Consider the following 22,714-nt stretch of genomic DNA (forward strand, 5'->3'; position numbering starts at 1 on the left):
CTATTTAATGATGACCTTCCATTATTATCCTTTTTTTTGTTATCCTTTTTTTTTTTAAATTATCCTTTTTTTTTTTTAATTATCCTTTTTTCTTTTTTATTATTATTTATTATTATATTATTTGTATTTTATTTTTTTATTAGCCTTTTTTTTTGTTTCCTATTTAATGACGACCTTCCATTATTATCCTTTTTTATTATCCTTTTTAATGATCGTTTTTTCTTTTTTTTAATTATTATTTATTATTTATTATTATTATTATTATTATTATTATTATTATTATTATTATTATTATTATTATTATTATTATTATATTTTATTTTATTTATTTTTTAATTATCTTTCTTTTTTTTCCCTATTTAATTATGACCTTCCATTATTATCCTTTTTCTTATTATCCTTTTTTTTTTTAAATTATCCTTTTTTTTTTTAAATTATCCTTTTTTCTTTTTTATTATTATTTATTATTATATTATTTGTATTTTATTTTTTTATTAGCCTTTTTTTTTTTTTTTCCTATTTAATGACGACCTTCCATTATTATCCTTTCCCGTGCAGGTTTTCATTAGGATTATGGAGCGTGTTTAGTGGGAGGAGCGTTAGTGAAGTTGACCGTGGATGTGGGTCATGAAGATGCTGCTTGCCATCCCAGAGGTGCTTTTTGGATGATGGGCCCGCTGCCAGCCGGGCTATTTCATCATCAGATGTTAGCGTGCATTATCAGGGAGGCGGCGGTCCGCCAGACAAGTTGTCATCGAGTCCAAAGCGCACACGCAGATTTGCAGCTCACCTTAAAAACGCAAGTCTGGGGAATAAATCCCAAAAGTTTTAATGCACTCTTGAACTTTGTATGATGAATAAATTCACACACTTTTGCACTTCCTGTCTGCCCACCTGCTCAGTGTAAAAGCAAGCAAAGCTGGGAATATGTTTTGTGTCAAAGCTAAACAAACACTGATAATTATTCAATCGTGGATTTTCATTTGAATTTTCCTCACGTTCGCCAACAAAAATTAGCGCTATTGATCGCTTGCAACAGTTTAATTTGTGAATACTTAAACAATACTAAGATACTCAAATAATATTGTCTAGAATTGCAAATAGCAATTTATACTGGTTGTCAACTGGCGTGTTAATTGCTAGCTGGTAACTCGCCTGCTAAGAGTTAGCGGAAAAATTTAAACGCTAATGACTAGCTAAAAAATTATCAAACTCATCACTGGCTGACAACTAACGTGTTAATTGCTAGCTGGGAACTAGCGCGCTAATAGTTACCAGAAAAATATAAACGCTAGTGACTAGCTAGAAAACTAATAACTGGCTGACAACTAACGTGTTAATCGCTAGCTGGCAAAGAGTGTGCTAATAGTTACCTGAAAAAATGCCACGCTAATGACTAGCTAAAAAACTAGCAAACTAATCACTGGCTGATGACCGGCGTGTTAATTGCCAGCTGGCAACTCGCCTGCTAAGAGTTAGCGGAAAAATCTAAATGCTAATGACTAAGTAAAAAACTAGCAAACTAATCACTGGCTAACATCTAACATGTTAATCGCTAGCTGGGAACTAGCGTGCTAATAGTTACCTGAAAATTTTAAACGCTAATGACAGCTGAAAAACTAGAAAACTAAACACTGGCTGACAACTAACGTGTTAATCGCTAGCTGGCAATGAGCGTGCTAATAGTTACCTGAAAATTTTAAACGCTAGTGACTAGCTGAAAAACTATAAACTAAACACTGGTTGACAACTAACGCGTTAATCGCTAGCTGGCAACGAGCGCACTAATAGTTACCTGAAAAAATTTCACGCTAATGACTAGCTGAAAAACTAGCAAACTAATCACTGGCTAACATCTAACATGTTAATCGCTAGCTGGGAACTAGCGTGCTAATAGTTACCTGAAATTTTTAAACGCTAATGACAGCTGAAAAACTAGAAAACTAAACACTGGCTGACAACTAACGTGTTAATCGCTAGCTGGGAATGAGCGTGCTAATAGTTACCTGAAAATTTTAAACGCTAGTGACTAGCTGAAAAACTATAAACTAAACACTGGTTGACAACTAACGCGTTAATCGCTAGCTGGCAACGAGCGCACTAATAGTTACCTGAAAAAATTTCACGCTAATGACTAGCTGAAAAACTAGCAAACTAATCACTGGCTAACATCTAACGTGTTAATCGCTAGCTGGGAACTAGCATGCTAATAGTTACCTGAAAATTTTAAACGCTAATGACAGCTGAAAAACTATAAAACTAATCACTGGCTGACAACTAACGTGTTAGTCGCTAGCTGGCAAAGAGCGTGCTAATAGTTACCTGAAAATTTTAAACGCTAGTGACTAGCTGAAAAACTATAAACTAAACACTGGTTGACAACTAATGTGTTAATCGCTAGCTGGCAACGAGCGCACTAATAGTTACCTGAAAAAATTTCACGCTAATGACTAGCTGAAAAACTAGAAAACGAATCACTGGTTTACGACTGGCGTGTTAATTGCTAGCTGGCAACTCGCCTGCTAAGAGTTAGCGGAAAAATGTAAACGCTAATGACTAGCTGAAAAACTAGCAAACTAATCACTGGCTGAATACTAACATGTTAATCGCTAGCTGAGAACTAGCCGTGCTAATAGTTACCTGAAAATTTGAAACGCTAGTGACTAGCTGAACACTAGCAAACTAATAACTGGCTGAGAACAAGCGCGTTAATAGTTACCTGAAAAATCTAAATGCTAATGACAAGCTAAAGAACTAGCAAACTAATCACTGGCTAACAACTAACGTGTTAATTGCTAGCTGGGAACAAGCGTGTTAATAGTTACCTGAAAAATCTAAATGCTAATGACTAGCTAAAAAACTAGCAAACTAATCACTGGCTTACAACTGGCGTGTTAATCGCTAGCTGGCAACTCGCCTGCTAAGAGTTAGCAGAAAAATGTAAACGCTAATGACTAGCTGAAAAACTAGCAAACTAATCACTGGCTGAGAACTAACGTGTTAATTGTAGCTGGCAACTCGCCTGCTAAGAGTTAGCGGAAAAATGTAAACGCTAATGACTAGCTGAAAAACTAGCAAACTAATCACTGGCTGACAACTAACGTGTTAATTGTAGCTGGCAACTGGCGAGCTAATAGTTACCTGAACATTTGAAACGCTAGTGACTAGCTGAAAAACTGGAAAACTAAACACTGGCTGACAACTAACATGTTAATCGCTAGCTGAAAACTAGCGTGCTAATAGTTACCTGAAAATTTGAAACGCTAGTGACTAGCTGAAAAACTATAAACTAAACACTGGCTGACAACTAACGTGTTAATCGCTAGCTGGCAAAGAGCGTGCTAATAGTTACCTGAAAATTTTAAACGCTAGTGACTAGCTGAAAAACTATAAACTAAACACTGGTTGACAACTAACGTGTTAATCTCTAGCTGGCAACGAGCGCACTAATAGTTACCTGAAAAAATGTCACGCTAATGACTAGCTGAAAAACTAGAAAACTAATCACTGATTTACGACTGGCGTGTTAATTGCTAGCTGGCAACTCGCCTGCTAAGAGTTAGCGGAAAAATGTAAACGCTAATGACTAGCTGAAAAACTAGCAAACTAATCACTGGCTGGCAACTAACGTGTTAATCGCTAGCTGAGAAATAGCCATGCTAATAGTTACCTGAAAATTTTAAACGCTAGTGACTAGCTGAAAAACTAAACACTGGCTGACAACTAACGTGTTAATCGCTAGCTGGCAACAAGTGCGCTAATAGCTACCTGAAAAATGTAAACGCTAATGACTAGCTAAAAAACTAGAAAAAAACTAGTAAACTAAGCACTGGCTTACGACTGGCATGCTAATCGCTAGCTGGCAACTCGCCTGCTAAGAGTTATCGGTAAAATTTAAAGGCTAATGACTATCCGAAAAACTAGTAAACTAATCACTGGCTGATGACTGGCGTGTTAATCGCTAGCTGGCAACTAGTGCGCTAATAGTTACCTGAAAAATGTAAACGCCAATCAGTAGCTAAATAACTAGCAAACTAAACACTGGCTAACAACTAACATGTTAATCGCTAGCTGGCAACTAACGTGCAAATACTTACCTGAAAATGTATTAACGCTAATCACTAGCTAAAAAACTAGCAAACTAATCACTATTATTTTAATCGCTAGCTGACATATAGCGCGCTTATCGTTAGCTGTAAAATTAGCATGTTAATCATTAGCTAAAAGACTGGCTAACAAATACACTGGCTGACAACTGGTGCGTTAGTCGCTAGCTGAAAAATGTGCATGCTAATTGCTGACAGAAAACTTAGGAAGCTAATTGTTACTGATGTGTATTTCTGTCTGTAAGTAAGTGAAAAATAACTGCTTTAAATCATAACTTAAATGTTGGCGTTGAGCTAGACATGTAGTCTCTTCTCAAGGATAGGGCTATCACTTTTGCATTCCGAAGTCCCAATTAGGGCCTCTTTCCTACGAGAAGTCATCCAATCCACCTGCGAATGTCAAACTAAGAGGCCTTATCTTATTATGTGCTCAAAGTGAAATACCACTACTTACTTAAACTTGGTGGTTTGCTTTCTCCGAAATGAATATAAACATTCACCATATGCAAAACATAATATGAGTTAATTAATTCACTTCATTAGCTGAAAAACTAGCAAACATATGACAACTGGTGGGGAAATCGCTAGCTGGCAACTGGCGTGCTGATTGCTAGCTGGAAAAAAGTAGCACGCTATTTGCTAGCAAAAAAACCTAGCATGCTAATCAGTGGCTGACAACTGGTGTGCTAATCGCTAGCTGAAAAACTAGAACGCTGATTACTTGCTGACAACTAACATGGTAATCGCTAGCTGGCAACTAGCGAAATTATCGCATTAATCGCTAGCTAGAATACTGGCAAGCTAGTCATTAGCTGACAACTGGTGTGCTTATCGCTAGCTGAAAAAATTGCAGGCTAACCTTTAGCTGGCAAGTAATGCGTTAATTGCTAGCTGAAAAACTAGCAAGCTGATCACTGGTTGACAACTAGTGTGTTAATCGCTAGCTGAAAAATTACCACGTTAATCACTAGCTGAAAGATTAGCAAGCTAATTGCTAGCTGAAAAACTGGCAAGCTTAGCAGTGGCTGACAACTAACATGTTTATGGCTAGCTGGCAAATTGTTAGCTGAAAAGGTTAGTTAGCTGAAAAAATAGCATGTTAATCGCTAGCTGAAAGACTGGCTAGCTAATCCCTGGCTGACAACTGGTGTGCTAATCGCTAGCTGAAAAATTAGCAAACTAATCACTGGCTGACAACTACCATGGTAATCATTAGCTGGCAAGTAGTGGGCTCGTTGCGAGATGAAAGACTGTCAAGCTAATAGCTGGCTGACAACTGGTGTGCTAATCGCTAGCTGAAAAATTAGCAAGGTAATCGCTAGCTGAAAAACTAGCAAGCTAATCACTGGCTGACAACTGCCATGGTAATCATTAGCTGGCAACTAGTGGGCTAGTTGCTAGATGAAAGACTGTCAAGCTAATCTCTGGCTGACAACTGGTGCGCTAATCGCTAGCTGAAAAATTAGCAAGGTAATCGCTAGCTGAAAAACTAGCCAGCTAATCACTGGCTGACAACTACCATGGTAATCATTAGCTGGCAACTAGTGGGCTAGTTGCTAGATGAAAGACTGTCAAGCTAATATATGGCTGACAACTGGTGGGCTAATCGCTATCTGAAAAACTAGCACGTTAATCGCTAGCTGACAACTGCCATCTTAATCATTAGCTGGCAACTAGTGGGCTAGTTGCGAGATGGAAGACTGTCAAGCTAATCTCTGGCTGACAACTGGTGCGCTAATCGCTAGCTGAAAAATTAGCACGTTAATCGCTATCTGAAAAACCAGCAAGCTAATCACTGGCTGACAACTGCCATGGTAATCATTAGCTGGCAACTAGTGGGCTAGTTGCTAGATGAAAGACTGTCAAGCTAATCTCTGGCTGACAACTGGTGCGCTAATCGCTAGCTGAAAAATTAGCACGTTAATCGTTGGCTGAAAAACTAGCCAGCTAATCACTGGCTGACAAATGCCATGGTAATCATTAGCTGGCAACTAGTGCGCTAGTTGCTAGATGAAAGACTGTCAAGCTAATCTCTGGCTGACAACTGGTGCGCTAATCGCTAGCTGAAAAATTAGCAAGGTAATCGCTAGCTGAAAAACTAGCCAGCTAATCACTGGCTGACAACTACCATGGTCATCATTAGCTGGCAACTAGTGGGCTAGTTGCTAGATGAAAGACTGTCAAACTAATATCTGGCTGACAACTGGTGGGCTAATCGCTATCTGAAAAATGTGCATGTTAATCGCTAGCTGAAAAACTAGCACGTTAATCGCTAGCTGACAACTGCCATCGTAATCATTAGCTGGCAACTAGTGGGCTAGTTGCGAGATGGAAGACTGTCAAGCTAATCTCTGGCTGACAACTGGTGCGCTAATCGCTAGCTGAAAAATTAGCACGTTAATCGCTATCTGAAAAACCAGCAAGCTAATCACTGGCTGACAACTGCCATTGTAATCATTAGCTGGCAACTAGTGGGCTAGTTTCTAGATGAAAGACTGTCAAGCTAATCTCTGACTGACAACTGGTGCGCTAATCGCTAGCTGAAAAATTAGCACGTTAATCGTTGGCTGAAAAACTAGCCAGCTAATCACTGGCTGACAAATGCCATGGTAATCATTAGCTGGCAACTAGTGCGCTAGTTGCTAGATGAAAGACTGTCAAGCTAATCTCTGGCTGACAACTGGTGCGCTAATCGCTAGCTGAAAAATTAGCACGTTAATCGCTAGCTGAAAAACTAGCCAGCTAATCACTGGCTGACAACTGCCATGGTAATCATTAGCTGGCAATTAGTGGGCTAGTTGCTAAATATAAAAGCTAATCACTGGCGGACAACTGGTGACCTTATCACTAGCTGAAAAATTAGCAAGCTAATCGTTAATTAAAAGCACCTTTTTGTTGCACTCATGTGCTTTTTGAGGTTACAAGGACCACTTAAAACGTGTTCATAAAATCACAAGTTGATTGTTTTGGTTTTTGTTTTCTTTAAATCCTTAAAGCATCGCAACTTTTGCCGCAACTTTCAGGAAAGAGCTGGAACAGACTTGGAACAGCTAGCGCCTCCTCCGTGGCTACCTGATAACCTCTCCATGCAAGAAAGGCGGCCAGAGCAGATAAGAGAGACGGCAGATCAACTGGTCTAAAAAGGGACCTATTTAAAGGCTGGAATATACAAAGGAGTTTGAAGAAAATCTCATTAAAACTGTTGAAAAATACATTTATACACAATTACACAGTACTAAATTAAATACTTTCAAACAAAATAAAAAAATAAAAACAATGAAAATATTTCTTAAATAAACTGTTAATAAAACTTAAGTCCAAATGAAAATACAACTTCACCACTTTAGTCGTCATTTTTGCGCTTAAGAAACTCACTTTTCAGTTCAGTTCATTTATTTCATAAAAGATCAACCAAAGGAAGGAAAATAAAAATATAAGAGTCCATTGTGAATGAAAAGGAGCGGGAAGAAGTTAAAAACGTATAATATCTGCCCCCTAATTTCAACAACTGACTTTAAAAGCCATATTTTCATTTCACAACAATTAAACCAATAATGAGGAAATCATTCTACGCAATCATATCTTTTCATCATCATGAGTTTTTCAAAATACAAAAATAAATGGTTTTATTCCACTATCAAGTGTGTTCCAGGAACTAACACCACTGATTGAAACGCTTCAAACTGGATTTATTAGAGATTTTAATGACTTGCTCTTTTTACAAATCTGTTTTGAATGTTGCTCGGTAGAATTGTTGCATGTGCTTGGTAGATGACTTTTAGGATATTACACGTTCCATTTTAATAACTGTTTGAATATTGGCTTTGTGGGTTCCCTCTATGCCTTTCTTCTGTAAGAAGGAAGATTGGGTTGTAATATGTTTCACAGGCACTACCACACACTTCAATACAATAAGCAATCAGCGAATTGTACAACGTAAACAATGTCCCTTTATTAAAATAGCAATAGTTTTAGATGCGGGGTATCCAAACCACGGTCCTGTCGAGAGTACTACTTCATTTGGAATATCTGACAGTATAATTGCTGCAAGTTTTCCACCACCTTGTGGACAACGTGAGTAATTTAGGTTAATGACCATGAATTGCACTTTGAAGTGTACACAGCATTTTACTCAATCCAAACAACCTTTATACCCTGTTATATGTACCGTATTTTCCGGACTATAAGGCGCACTTAAAATAATTTTTTTCCCCTCAAAACTCGACAGTGCGTCTTATACGGAATAATTCTGGTTGTGCTTACCGACCTCGAAGCTTTATTTGGTACATGGTGTAATGATAAGTGTGACCAGTAGATGGCAGTCAAACATAAGAGATATGTGTAGACTGCTCTTTGATTGCATTATGTCTCAAGTAAACAACACCAACATTTTACATGTTCCATTGAAAATATAGAACATTACACACGGCGCTCAAAAATCTATCAAAATGTTTTAGTACGACTTTGGTAAGCTGTGAAGCCGCACCGCTTAATGGATTGTAGGCGCATTAAACATGCGAGTATTATTATGGTGTGTGTATAAGTTAAGACATATTATCTGGCTTTTTGTTAAACAATATTATGCAAAAGCAACTTTTCTTACCTTCTGGTACCTGCTGATCTGTATTTGGGATCTGCATAAATCCTGAAAAATTGCGCACCACCGCCTTTGTAGTCCGTACCGACGCCGTAGTCGATAAGCTTCTTCTTTTTCTCTATCTTCTTGTTATGGAACATTCATCCTCCGATGTTGCCATTTCTAATATAAAGTAGTGTAAAGTTCTTACTTATATCCGTCAGTAAACTCGCCATGAAAGCGCTAAAACATACCGGTGTAGTGAGTTTACATTATTCACCCAAGGAACTTTAGTTATTGGAGTTCCGGTCGGGCGGTTTTTCACGGTACACACCTTGTTGTTGTTTCCGGATGAGGAGATGCTGCGCCGTTATTGATTTAAGTCAAGTTTGAATGTCATCAAAACACGGTCACACATGACACAACCTGCTCACTGAACCTTGTGGACATTATAAGAAATGTCCAAGCACAACACATAATTCACCCATTTAAATCCCCTGCAATGCATGGTGGGGAAAATGCAATTTGGCACTTTCGCAGCTTGGTATTTCTGATTGATGACAAAACTTTACGGAGGTCATCAAGGAAGTAAACAAGGTAGCAGAACGCTCACATACTCGTAATATCCAACTATAATAATTATTACATATAGGCTATATGTATGTATATATACAGTATATAGTTACTTTACATGCAATTTTCTTTTGGCCACCGGACAATTATTTTTAACCCAATGCGGCCCCCAAGTCAAAAATATTGGACACCCCTGTGTTCGATACTTCAGCCTGTGCGTCATTGAAGTGAAGTGAATTATATTTATATAGCGCTTTTTCTCTAGTGACTCAAAGCGCTTTACATAGTGAAACCCAATATCTAAGTTACATTTAAACCAGTGTGGGTGGCACTGGGAGCAGGTGGGTAAAGTGTCTTGCCCAAGGACACAACGGAAGTGACTAGGATGGCGGAAGCGGGGATCGAACCTGGAACCCTCAAGTTGCTGGCACGGCCACTCTACCAACCGAGCTATACCGCCCCGACATGTGATTTCCATGACAAATATTCATCAATCGTAACTGCCTTGTTTTGAGTTTCTTGGTCATTTTCCGGGAGTAGTTTTAGTTCCTGTCTTGCGCTCTTATTTTGTGGTTTTTCACTTCCTGTTTCCCCCCTTCCCCCTCGCCTTCACTTGTTTGTAATTAGAATTTTTTTAAGTTGAGCTTGCGACACCGTTTTGTTGTCGGGACATTATTCACTGTTAACTATAGACGATTCGTTCCATGCTGAGTACGTACTTTGTGGACGCCGTCTGCTCCACATTCCTTGTAAGTGTTTTTGCTGTGTTGCAGGATTTTGGTTTGTTTCCTTCATAGTCTGCTCTCGCTTTTTGTTTGTTTAATCAATAAATACCCTTTTTACTTACGTTCGTCTGAATTTTTAAAATCTCTACAACCTTTGTCGTCTCACACGATTCTTTGAATCTCAACCCTCTCCGACATAACATAACTTCTTTCCCAGAGCTGTCACCATCTTGAACTCTAACTTATAATAATAATTCACCCCTATACAATATCCTACCCTAATACCCTACTGTGCAATATTGCCCTTCGAGTGCAATACGTCCGACACTGATTGTTATTTATTACTCCGGTACTCTTGTCTTGTTCTGTTTATTGTACAGTATTTTGTATTTCTATAGTGTTTTGTATATTGTACAGGATTGCTTATTATTCTTATTGGATAGTAGTCTGTTTATTTCAATTGTTAGTTTTTTTTTCTTTATTGCCTGTTGTGTAATTTATTTTATTTAATTATTTATTTATTTTTACCCCATATTTGTTCCCACTACCGCACCTTAAGTTGGAGTCCTTAATCTCGTTATATGCAAATATAATGACAATAAAAACCATTCTATTCTATTCCATATAATGAGCCATCCGCACGGTTCCTAGTACTGCAAAAAAAAAAAAAAAAATCATAACTTTCCTTTTATCAGTCGTCAAAGACAATTTGTTTACATTAAACCATCTTTTAATTTGGATACATTCTTCCTTATGACTTTACCACCAGACTTCTTCTGTTTGTCTGAGAATGTCATCGCTGCCACAAGTGGTGGAAAAGTGTATTACAACCACATACCTAATAATACAGGGTTTTTTTTACGGGCCCTTCAGTTGAAAAACACAGTTTCAATACACGCAAACCTTTGATGAATCAGACCCAAAGTTTAGCCAGTTGCCCATTTCAGCTCCAATCCTGGTCCTGGGCTCTGGGCCAAGGTCATTGTGGCTTTACACGAGACCATCCATCACCCAAGCGACGCCCACAAACAAATAGAAAAGAGAGGAATGAATGGAAAGGTTATGAATGGAACCACCTCTGCGAAATAAATCCGTGACTTTAACACTGAACGATCAGGAGCTTGGCCTGTGGTAAATATTAATGATTTATTCATTAATATTCATATTTATAGGATCGGCATTGGAGTTATCATTAACTATTGATGGCGATGATGCAAAAATGACCTCAGAATGCAGAGACGGCAGGCAAAGTGCAGGTGTTTAATAACAAAATATAGTGCAAAACAACCACCCAGTGCCGTCCTACCGACAAGACTGGCTTAAGAGGCTTCCTGGTTGGCAACCAGGGAGAGGAGAGTCCTGTATAATAAAGTCTGTTGTTCCAAATGACTGAGCAAAAGCAAAAAACTACTATCAACTCTTCTTTTTATCTGTTTGTAAACAGTAACAAAATGACAAATGACGGGCCCCAGTACTCTACTAATCCCACTTCTAAGTCGCACCTTAAAACTCATCCATAACTAGCTTTTATATAGACTTTATTTTAGCCCAGTTGACTTGCCGCTTCTCTTTTTTTGCCCCGTCCCTGTCCTGCATGGAGAAGTTATCAGATGGCTCCCTGGAGAGATACCAGCCTGGAGGACGTGTTAGCTGTTCTAAGTCCTGACACAGCGCGGACCACTCCACATGGAGACCTCCCATGACCCTCTGCTGGCCCCCAATGGACTGGACTCTCGTTGTCATGAACATTTGCAAGAACTGCGCCCACTTGGCATCCGGACGTGGTACCCGCCCAAGGTTTCTTTTTGGGTTTTGAGTTTTTCCGACCGGTGATGTCATTTTGGTTTGTGCAGCCCTGTGATTAAAGGCTATATAAATTATTACAGATACTAAAAAATATCCATCTAATCACTGTAGTATCACTGTCGATATTCGTATCGACCCGCTCATGCTTGTTTACATTCAAGAGGTCTACTTTAGCAGTTAGTATTGATTCTCGTATACTCCTGGTGTAGCATGTTTAGCTGTTTCTCGTCCTCCAGTGATAACGCTACTTGTCAGAAACGCAGTTGCAGGACACAGCTGGAACCTGTCCCCAAAATGCATTATCACGATCCATTCGAAAGTCTCTTGTTGGTCAAATTGAAATAATTTGTATTGTGTATCGTACATCGCGCAACACTATTTACGTTTATAGAGCACTTTAGTGCTTTTATAGGAACTGACCGAATTCCATCAGTGCTACCGAGTATCAATTGATGCAAAATCATAACTGGAGGGGGGCGTGGCCTGCGGGCCTGCCGCGGAACGGGGTGTGCAAGGACCGGCCTCGAAGACAGCGACAGGTGAGTAGATGGCCCATGTGGGCCTTGTTATCTAATCACCTGTAGCCTTTATTAGCAGCAGCCGGCACGAGACACACAGTTGGAGTTGGAGGTGCTGATGAGCGGACGCAGGAGGAAAGCAGAAGCCTATTGATTCATGCAAATAAGCCAGTGTTATACCCTGAATTCCGGGCTCACCTGGCAGTGTGTGGTGGTCCAAAAAACCCACTAGAGGGCAACCTCTACAATAACGTTTTCACATTTCTATACCTTTGTTGCACGTGACATCACGTCCGGTTGCAGAATAACATAAAAGTAGGCTCCACGTTTCCAAAATGCGTTAGCTTAATGCTAATTTACATTGGTTTTGCCGTAGGCAAGCTACTATTAGTAGGGCCTTGAAACTTTGGGCTCCACACGATTCGATTATTGGGGTTAACGATTCAGTTCAGAATCGATTTTGATTCATAACGATTCTCGATTCAAAATCTATACTATTTTAATAACATTGGGCACCACTTATATGATTAACTACGTTCCTCCGTAAAAAAGACAAACTACTATGACAAATGTATACATCACTTAAAAGAAAACTGGTTTTGTTTAATAAAATTCTACGTAAACATTTAATAAAGTCAAATAAAGGGAACATTTGCTTTGAGGACAGGACAGATAAACAAATAAAACATTTTTTTATGTAAAATCGATTTTTGATTAAGAATCGTGGTTCACCTCGGAAATAATTGTTGTTTTTTGACACTCCGAACTATTACCATTAGCAATTTTACATGGCGATTTCAACACCTCCAAATTTGGTAATGAATGTTACAATCAAACAGCTGGTGTATACTACGTTCAATACTTACAGTACAAACACTTTGTAGGGCGCAACATGACACATTCATCTTCATGGGGAAAAGCTACTTCCTAGTTAGACAACATACCATACATAGCCTATTTAGTACCGCCATCTAATGTCTTGGCAGTGCAGCTGCATTGCAAATGTAGAAATAAAAGATTTAACACCTAGACAGCACAGTTAGGGAACTCTCCTGAAGGAATCAATAAAGTACTATCTATCTATCTATTATCATCAGCTCATTTTCAAATGTTACTGTAAATTAAAAATTTAATTTTGTGATCAAACATTTAGCATTTATTAACACGCACAAAAGTACGGAAAATTGGTATCGTTGAGTACCCGTATGGGTTTAAATGTTACTCTTGAACATAAAAGGAAGGCTCCACTCTTCCAAAATGCGTTAGCTTGCTAATTTACATTGGATTTGCCATAGACATGCTACTATAGTAGGGCCTTGAATCTTTGGGCTCCACACATTTCGATTCAATTGGATTCTTGGGCTAACAATCCGATTCGGAATCGATTTTCGATTCAAAACGATTCTCGATTAAAAATCAATACTATTTTAATAACATTGGGCGCCACTTATATGATTAACTACGTTCCTCCGTAAAATAGACAAACTGCTCTGATACATTTTTATATCACTTGAAAGAAAACTGGTTTTGTTTGATACAATTCTACATAAATTTTTATAAAGTCAAATAAGGCAACAATTGCCTCTAGGACAGAACAGATAAAAAATTAAATTAAATTAAAATTAAATCGATTTTTGATTAAGAATCGTGTTCACTCAAATCAATTTTTATTTTTTTTGACACCCCCTAACTATTACCATCAGCGATTTTACATGGCGATTTCCAACACCTCCAAATTTGGTCATGAAAACCACAACTAAATGAATGTTACAATCAAACGGCTGGTGTGTACTACGTGCAATACTTCCAGTACAAACACTTTGTAGGGCGCAACATGACACATTCATCTTCATGGGAAAAAGCTACTTCCTAGTTAGACAACATACCATACATAGCCTATTTAGTACAAATGTCTTGGAAGTGCAACTGTAAAAATAAAAGATTTAACACCTGGACAGCACAGTTATTATCATCAGCTCATTTTCAAATGTTACAGTACATTAAAAAAATAAAGTTTTATGATCAAACAATTAGCATTTATTAACACGCACTAAAGTACGGAAAATTGGTATCGTTGAGTACGCTCTAACGCATACAAGAGTGTTTATTGTTGCTGCCAGCCATGCTGTGTGTGCACTGGCGTGTGTTTTCTTCTCAACCCAGACACTCTTCAACCTCCCCCAACAAAGTAAGTGGAGTGAACTTAAAGGATGCCTCAACAATTTGACACTTTTCGATGTCGAACAATAAAAACAAGCTTGGCGAGAGATGGAGCTGAATGTTACGAAAATGTCAGGAGAAAGAGATGTCAGGCAGAAAAATTTAACTGTAAGCAAGTTGAATGCACTTTTCTTAAACGCTAAGGAGGGCTTGGGGGGGCGTGGGGGGCGTGATGGCGGAGTAGAATCTTCAGTCTCAGTAAAGAACTGCACAAATACACTTACTTCAAGGGAGCGTGGACAATTTTCAGTCCCTTAGGGTGGGCGTGACAGAAAATTATTGACAACCACTACGATACATACAGAAAAACGATCATATTATTATGAGGATCCAATGTATCCCTTATTTACAACACTGGCATGGAAACAGGAGTTCAGAACATTTGGAGAGGTATCTTTCCTGCCCTTTAAAGATTTATAAAAAATATGTTTATTGTTGTCGCTGGTAAATTTCCCAGGGAAATTCAAGGAAATTAAAATACGAATAAAACATTTAAAAACCATAATCATCAAAATTATGCTCATTCATATAAATCCTAAAATAAAATCATATATATATATATATATATACAGTATGTGTGTGTGTGTCTATATATATATATATATATATATATATATATATATATATATATATATATATATATATATATATATATATATATATATATATATATATATATATATATATATATATATATACATATTTATATCTATGTGTGTGTGTATATTTTTATATTTATATATATATTTATATCTGTGTGTGTATATATATATATTTATATATATTTATATCTGTATATATATATATATCAGTGGCGTGCGGTGAGGTTAATGTCTGGTGAGGCACGACTGCATCCTCACAGTCAAATTTAAAAACATATGAACCTGCAGTGCAGGTGTACCTAATGTTGTGTCCCTGCGGTCGTTCGCGGCTCCTGCAGCGCGAGCATTGTTGTTTTTGCACTTTTTGGCTTCTTGTTAAGTGACTTTTTTTGGGTGGATTCGGTCTTGCACGTGGAGGGTTTGGGTGTGGGCTTTGGCTGGTGGGGCCGCGGTGCTCCCGTCGGGCGGTGCATTCTGCGGCGGAGGTGCTTGGCACCAGGAGGCGGGGTTATGATACGAGCCTCACACAGTGTGTCTCCGCAGCAGATTTATGATCGCTCAGCACTAAAAATACGTTACACACATACAGTTGTTGACAAAATACACTGTACATTATATACCTCAGCTAACTAAACTATGGAAATGTATAATATAATTCATATAGCAATCGGTGTCACTGCACAGCAGGCCAGCAGTTAGCCGAGTCGCAATCCATGGTGAGGCACAAGTGCCTCAACTGGCTGCTGGACCCCGACTTAAACAAGTTGAAAAACTTATTCGGGTGTTATCATTTAGTGGTCAATTGTACGGAATATGTACTTCACTGTGCAACCTACTAATAAAAGTCTCAATCAATCAATCAAATGCTGATCACCGCACCATCTCTTCTCAGTATTTGAACGGCAAATGTGAAAATAAAAATAAAATGATCTAAAACTGGTGAAGTTAAATGGAAAATAACTTTAGTATAATCACTGAATACATATAACAATTTAATTTTTTTTTTTTTCTTTTTCTTTTTTTTTTCTTTCCATGATGGCAGGGGAGGCCGTGCCTCCCCTGCCTCTAGTGACTGCACGCCACTGATATATATATATATATATATATATAATGTGCATATATATGTGTGTGTGTATATATAAATATACATATATATATATATATATATATATATATATATATATATATATATATATATATATATATATATATATATATATATATATATATATATATATATATACAATGTGCATATATATGTGTGTGTGTGTATATATAAATATACATATATATATATATATATATATATATATATATATATATATATATATATATATATATATATATATATATATATATATATATATATATGGGTGTATGTATATATATATATATATATATATATATATATATATATATATATATATATATATATATATATATATATATATATATATATGTATGTCTGTGTATATATATATGGGTGTATATATATATAAATAAATATGTATATATATATATATATATATATATATATATATATGTGTGTGTATATATACACAATATACATATATAATATATGTATGTATTCATACATACATGCCTCTAGTGACTGCACGCCACTGATATATATATATATATAATGTGCATATATATGTGTGTGTGTGTATATATAAATATACATATATATATATATATATATATATATATATATATATATATATATATATATATATATATATATATATATGGGTGTATGTATATGTATGTATTCATACATACATATACACATATATATATACACATGTATTTGTATGTATGTGTATATGTATATATTTGTGTGTTAACATATATGTATGTATATGTGTATAAAAGTGTATGTATATGTGTGTGCATATATATATATATATATATATATATATATATATATATATATATATATATATATATATATATATATATATATATATATATATATATATATATATATATACACACACACACATATATACATTCTTTGTTACAGCGATTTGCAAATTGAGCAATGTCGGAATAATTAAAAGGAAGATCTTCTGTGAAGATGTTTTCCATGTCGGGTCTAACCACCCGAAATTAAAAAAGTCTCCTCAGCTTCGCCATGAAAAGTGTTACGCAACAACATGTTTTCTATTTTCCAGACCAGGGAACCCTTTGGTTGACAATAATGACGAATTAGCATACAATTTGCAGAATGCAAAATTAATTTGATTTGATTTACACCTTGTTATTTTGATGATTGGTTTCGTGAGTGAAAATAATAAAAAACTCTGCCAGAACGCAGCGCACATGAGAGCCGTGCACCTACAGCGATGTGGCTGAGTACTTCCTGTTTGCCTCCGCCACTTCTCCCACACCTGTCTCTGATTGGCAATCAGGACGCACCTGCCGCTGGCTGGCTAACAATCAGGATGCTCTTTTTGCCAGCCCAGTCCTGGATCACTTTGCTTTGTTCGCTTCCATGCTGCGGAGCGATGGTCGCGTTCCCAGGATGCTGTAGAAGCGGCGTGCAGGTAAGACTCTTTTAAGTCCAATTAAAAAAGGCAAAAACATTTTTAAAAAAATGGATAACAGTAGCATAGAGTCAATCCAGGTTGCCAACAATGTACCTGCGACTTTAGGCGGGCTGACACAAGCGTATAAATATAAAGCTCTCTGATTAGCGATCAGGAGGCCCTGATTACTAATCAGAGGCAGCTGTGATGAATCAGCGCTTCTAATGACAAAAACGGGAAAAAGCACTAGCAACTAGAGTTGTACGGTATACTAGTACTTGTATAGTATCGCGGTATTAATGAATCAAAAACGGTACTATACTTTTTTATTTATTTATTTATTTTTTTAACACTATAACATCAAAACGCCCTCAGGAAGAGGTGCTTTAAGACATGGCTAGCTAGCTAGCGGCTAACATCCATCCGCAGTCGGCAGTGTTTTAGCTACTTCTAAATCACTTATCCTGGTCTCCATGGCGACAAATAAAGTACGTTTCCTCACTGGAGGACGAGGAATAGCTCAACATGCTTCACTACACACCGTAGGAGGATACAATAGCTCACCGCGAACAAAAGATAGCGCTCCTGAATGTAAACAAACGCCATGGGTGGATCTACTCCTGACATCCACTGTAATGATACCAAGTACAGGAGCGTATCTAGTCGATATTACTATGATTACATCTAGAGATGTCCGATAATGGCTTTTTTATCGATATCCGATATTCCGGTATTGTCCAACTCTTAATTTCCGATACCGATATCAACCGATACCGATATATACAGTCGTGGAATTAACACATTATTATGCCTAATTTTGTTGTGATGCCCCGCTGGATGCATTAAACAATGTAACAAGGTTTTCCAAAATAAATCAACTCAAGTTATGGAAAAAAATGCCAACATGGCACTGCCATATTTATTATTGAAGTCACAAAGTGCCTTATTTTTTTTAACATGCCTCAAAACAGCAGCTTGGAATTTGGGACATGCTCTCCCTGAGAGAGCATGAGGAGGTTGAGGTGGGCGGGGTTGGGGGGGCGGGGATAGCAGGGGGTGTACATTGTAGCGTCCCGGAAGAGTTAGTGCTGCAAGGGGTTCTGGGTATTTGTTCTGTTGTGTTTATGTTATGTTACGGTGCGGATGTTCTCCCGAAATGTGTCTGTCATTCTTGTTTGGTGTGGGTTCACAGTGTGGCGCATATTTGTAACAGTGTTAAAGTTGTTTATATGGCCACCCTCAGTGTGACCTGTATGGCTGTTGACCAAGTATGGCTTGCATTCACTTGTGTGTGTGAAAAGCCGTAGATGTTATGTGATTGGGCCGGCACGCAAAGGCAGTGCCTTTAAGGTTTATTGGCGCTCTGTACTTCTCCCTACGTCCGTGTACACCAGGGGTGTCCGAAGTGCGACCCGGGGGCCATTTGCGGCCCGCAGGTCATTTTTTAACGGCCCCACGGCACATTTTAAAAATACAATTGGAAAGAAATTAAAAACATAAAAAGTGGTATAAAAGAGCAAACAGGTGAAATGTAACAAGAAAATGTTGCAATGTTAACTCTAATACAAAGCTGCTATGCAGGCTGTTTCTTTGTTTAAAAAATAATAATGAATCAAAATCAATGTCATTATGAATTATTGACCTATTCAAGGCTCCAATTAAGTCACATTAAATATTCCACTTTGTGGTATTTTTGGGGGAAAATGTTGCATATTTTGTGTTTGCCATATTAAAAAACTGATTTTTTTAAAATATGGGCCTAAAACTAACAAACAAAAAACATAAACAACAATAAAACTTATAATTGATCTGAAGTGGATCTCGAGATTATTGTGTTAAAAGTAAACAGTAAAAAAAATGTAGAATTTATTTTTTAACACTTTAATGAGTAGGACCCTTTTGAATACCCAATAATTTTAGTGTGATTTGTTTTTAAGTGTCATTGCTCAAAAAATAATAATGAATTAAAATCAATGGTGTTATGAGTTATTGACCTTTTTAAGGCTCCAATTATTATATAATATCAAATATTCCACTTAAACATTGTATTGGGTGAAAATATTGCATATTTTGTGTTTTTTTCCATAAAAAACTGGGTTTTTATTTGACAAAAAGAGCACACAACTTAAATCTTTAAAAACGTTATATTGACAGATAGACCTAATGTTGATCTAGGGATTTACATTAAAAAAATACTGAATAATGACACATTTTTTATATTTTTTTGACCAAAACCCTTTGGGGTCCCCGGGATCAAGCCTGAGTGGAGGCCTATATGTATATTTTCTATACATATATTCAATTGGTTTTTAAAATAAAAAATATCGAAATGGCCCTCGCTTGCTTTGATTTTTTTAGTGCGGGGCCCTCAGTGGAAAAAGTTTGGACACCCCTGGTGTACACAGCGGCGTTTTAAAAAGTCATACATTTTACTGTTTGAAACAGATACCGATAATTTCCGATATTACATTTAAAGCATTTATCGGCCGATAATATCGGCAGTCCGATATTATCGGACATCTCTAATTACATCTATATTTTTTCTTTTTTTAAATTCAAATTATGTTTATAAACTCAGGAAATATGTCCCTGGACACATGAGGACTTTGAATACGACCAATGTATGATCCTGCAACTACTTGGTATCGGATCAATTCCTAAATGTATCATCCAAAACTAATGTAAAGAAGAATAAGTGATTATTACATTTTCAGAAGTGTATATAAAACATGTTCAAACAGAAAGTAAGCAGATATTAACAGTAAATGAACAAGTGGATTAATAATATTTTTTTACAGCTTGTCCTTAATAATTTTGACAAAATAATACAATTGGGAAATGACACAATGTGTTACTGCAGTGTGACGATTTGTCACTTCATGTCTGGTTATGTTTCCTTAGTTGGTGTTTATTTCCTGTCAGCGCTCTTATTTTTGCTCCACTTCCTGCCTGTCTCCCTGAGTGCTCCTTTCCCTCACCTGTCCCTGACTGGCAGTCTGGCACACCTGGTTGCAGTTGCCAATCAGGCTACTATTTATGCCTGCCTCACCCTCCAGTCAGGGCTCGAGGGTTAATGATGTGAAGGACCTTTTGCTGCATGTATGACTGGTCCTCTTATTTTGTGTTTGTGTTTCCTGCATCTTGGGGTCACAACTACCACAGCCGTGCGAGTAGTTGAAGCCTTTGTGTGTTTACTTACTACTAAAGGACACGTTTTCTAGTATGTTCACTATTTTATTTAAAGATAAAATTGTTCTTCGATTGCAATAAGAAACGTATGTTTAATGTACCCTGGGATTTTTTTGTTAAAATAAAGCCAATAATGCATTTTTTGTGGTTCCCCTTTATTTAGAAAAGTATCAAAAGTACCAAAATATTGGTATGGGGACAAACCTACTAGCAACATGAATAGAACCTCAAAACACAAGAAAATTACAACAAAGGCCAAACACATGACAGTTAGCATTCTTCTTAGAGATGTCCGATAATATCGGACTGCCGATATTATCGGCCGATAAATGCTTTAAAATGTAATATCGGAAATTATCGGTATCGGTTTCAAAATTATCGGTATCGGTTTCAAAAAGTAAAATGTATGACTTTTTAAAACGCCGCTGTGTACATGGACGTAGGGAGAAGTACAGATAAACCTTTTAAAGGCACTGCCTTTGCGTGCTGGCCCAATCACATAATATCTACGGCTTTTCACACACACAAGTGAATGCAAGGCATACTTGGTCAACAGCCATGCAGGTCACACTGAGGGTGGCCGCATAAACAACTTTAACACTGTTACAAATATGCGCCACACTGTGAACCCACACCAAACAAGAATGACAAACACATTTCGGGAGAACACCCGCACCGTAACACAACACAAACACAACAGAACAAATACCCAGTACCCCTTGCAGCACTAACTCTTCCGGGACGCTACAATATTTCCCCCCTACCGCTACCCCTTAAACCCCGCCCACCTCAACCTCCTCATGCTCTCTCAGGGAGAGCATGTCCCAAATTCCAAGCTGCTGTTTTGAGGCATGTTAAAAAAAATAAGGCACTTTGTGACTTCAATAATAAATATGGCAGTGCCACGTTGGCACTTTTTTTTTCCATAACTTGAGTTGATTTATTTTGGAAAACCTTGTTACATTGTTTAATGCATCCAGCGGGGTATCACAACAAAATTAGGCATAATAATGTGTTAATTCCACGACTGTATATATCGGTATCGGTTGATATCGGAATCGGTAATTAAGAGTTCAAAAAAGCCATTATCAGACATCTCTAATTCTTCTCTGCACTTTTTCTTTTCTTTTTGTTCATATATACATTTTACTTGCACTTTGCCTGGCGTCTCTGCATCCCGCGGTCAGGTTTATCATGTTTTCTCTTACCTATAATTGGGGTGTTACATGTGCAGTAGTCCAGACTCCCCGCGAGCAGCTGTAAAAATGTCTTCTTCATGCGTGTGAGCTGCTGGCGGGATGTTTGCCCTCGCTTTGTTTGCCTTGCAGTCTTTGACGAAGCCCCTCACTCGTCTTTGATCACACTTCCTGCTCTCTGCTCTCCTCCTTTCTCTTGTTAGCCTCTTTTTCCTGCGCAGCCCACCACTTTTTTTTTTTGTTATATCGTTATCTCTCCCCTCTGCTGTCACCCCTCGTTGAATACGGTCGATCCCCTGCTTTTTTTTGTGTGAGATCAGACCTCCCTCGAGGGGAAAGAAGGAAGGAGCTCTCCATTTAGAAAAGCAAGAGGGGAAAAAAAAGCTCCATAAGGACGTCATGCCTCCACATGAATTCCCACACACCTTTTAATTGCTGTCAGCCGACCCCCCCCGACAACTCACTTAATTGCCCGCCATCCAATTTATGTGCGATGGAGGGGATGAGAGTCCACACAACTCAACAAAAACGATATGACAAAGGTATAACGCAATAATTGTAAAGTACTTTTTAAACTACAGTGCAGTGCTGTGCAAAAATCCTACAGGACTGCAATCTATTTGTGGTGGTGGGTCATGTTTGTTTTGATGCACGTGCCATGTGCAGCCACAA

General features: G+C 37.5%; 2 long non-coding RNA genes across 6 annotated transcripts in view; both read left to right on the top strand.

The window, feature by feature from the left end:
- The window catches only part of LOC133640741 (uncharacterized), a 121,619-nt gene extending 109,657 nt beyond the window's left edge, over positions 1 to 11,962 (top strand). For 2 of the 4 annotated variants that reach the window (XR_009824205.1, XR_009824203.1), the window contains one exon: positions 559 to 863. This is a non-coding gene — a long non-coding RNA (uncharacterized LOC133640741). Of the gene's footprint in view, positions 1 to 558; positions 864 to 7,129; positions 7,569 to 11,583 lie in introns of those variants that run through there. The other 2 variants (XR_009824204.1, XR_009824206.1) reach the window with 2 other exon arrangements.
- A 5,624-nt stretch (positions 11,963 to 17,586) lies between these two features.
- Positions 17,587 to 22,714, top strand: part of LOC133640743 (uncharacterized) — an 88,536-nt gene continuing 83,408 nt past the window's right edge. For both annotated transcript variants that reach the window (XR_009824208.1, XR_009824207.1), the window contains exon 1: positions 17,587 to 17,675. This is a non-coding gene — a long non-coding RNA (uncharacterized LOC133640743). The remainder of the gene's footprint in view (positions 17,676 to 22,714) is intronic.

Source organism: Entelurus aequoreus, linkage group LG23 (assembly GCF_033978785.1).
Source record: "Entelurus aequoreus isolate RoL-2023_Sb linkage group LG23, RoL_Eaeq_v1.1, whole genome shotgun sequence".
Lineage (NCBI taxonomy): Eukaryota > Metazoa > Chordata > Actinopteri > Syngnathiformes > Syngnathidae > Entelurus > Entelurus aequoreus.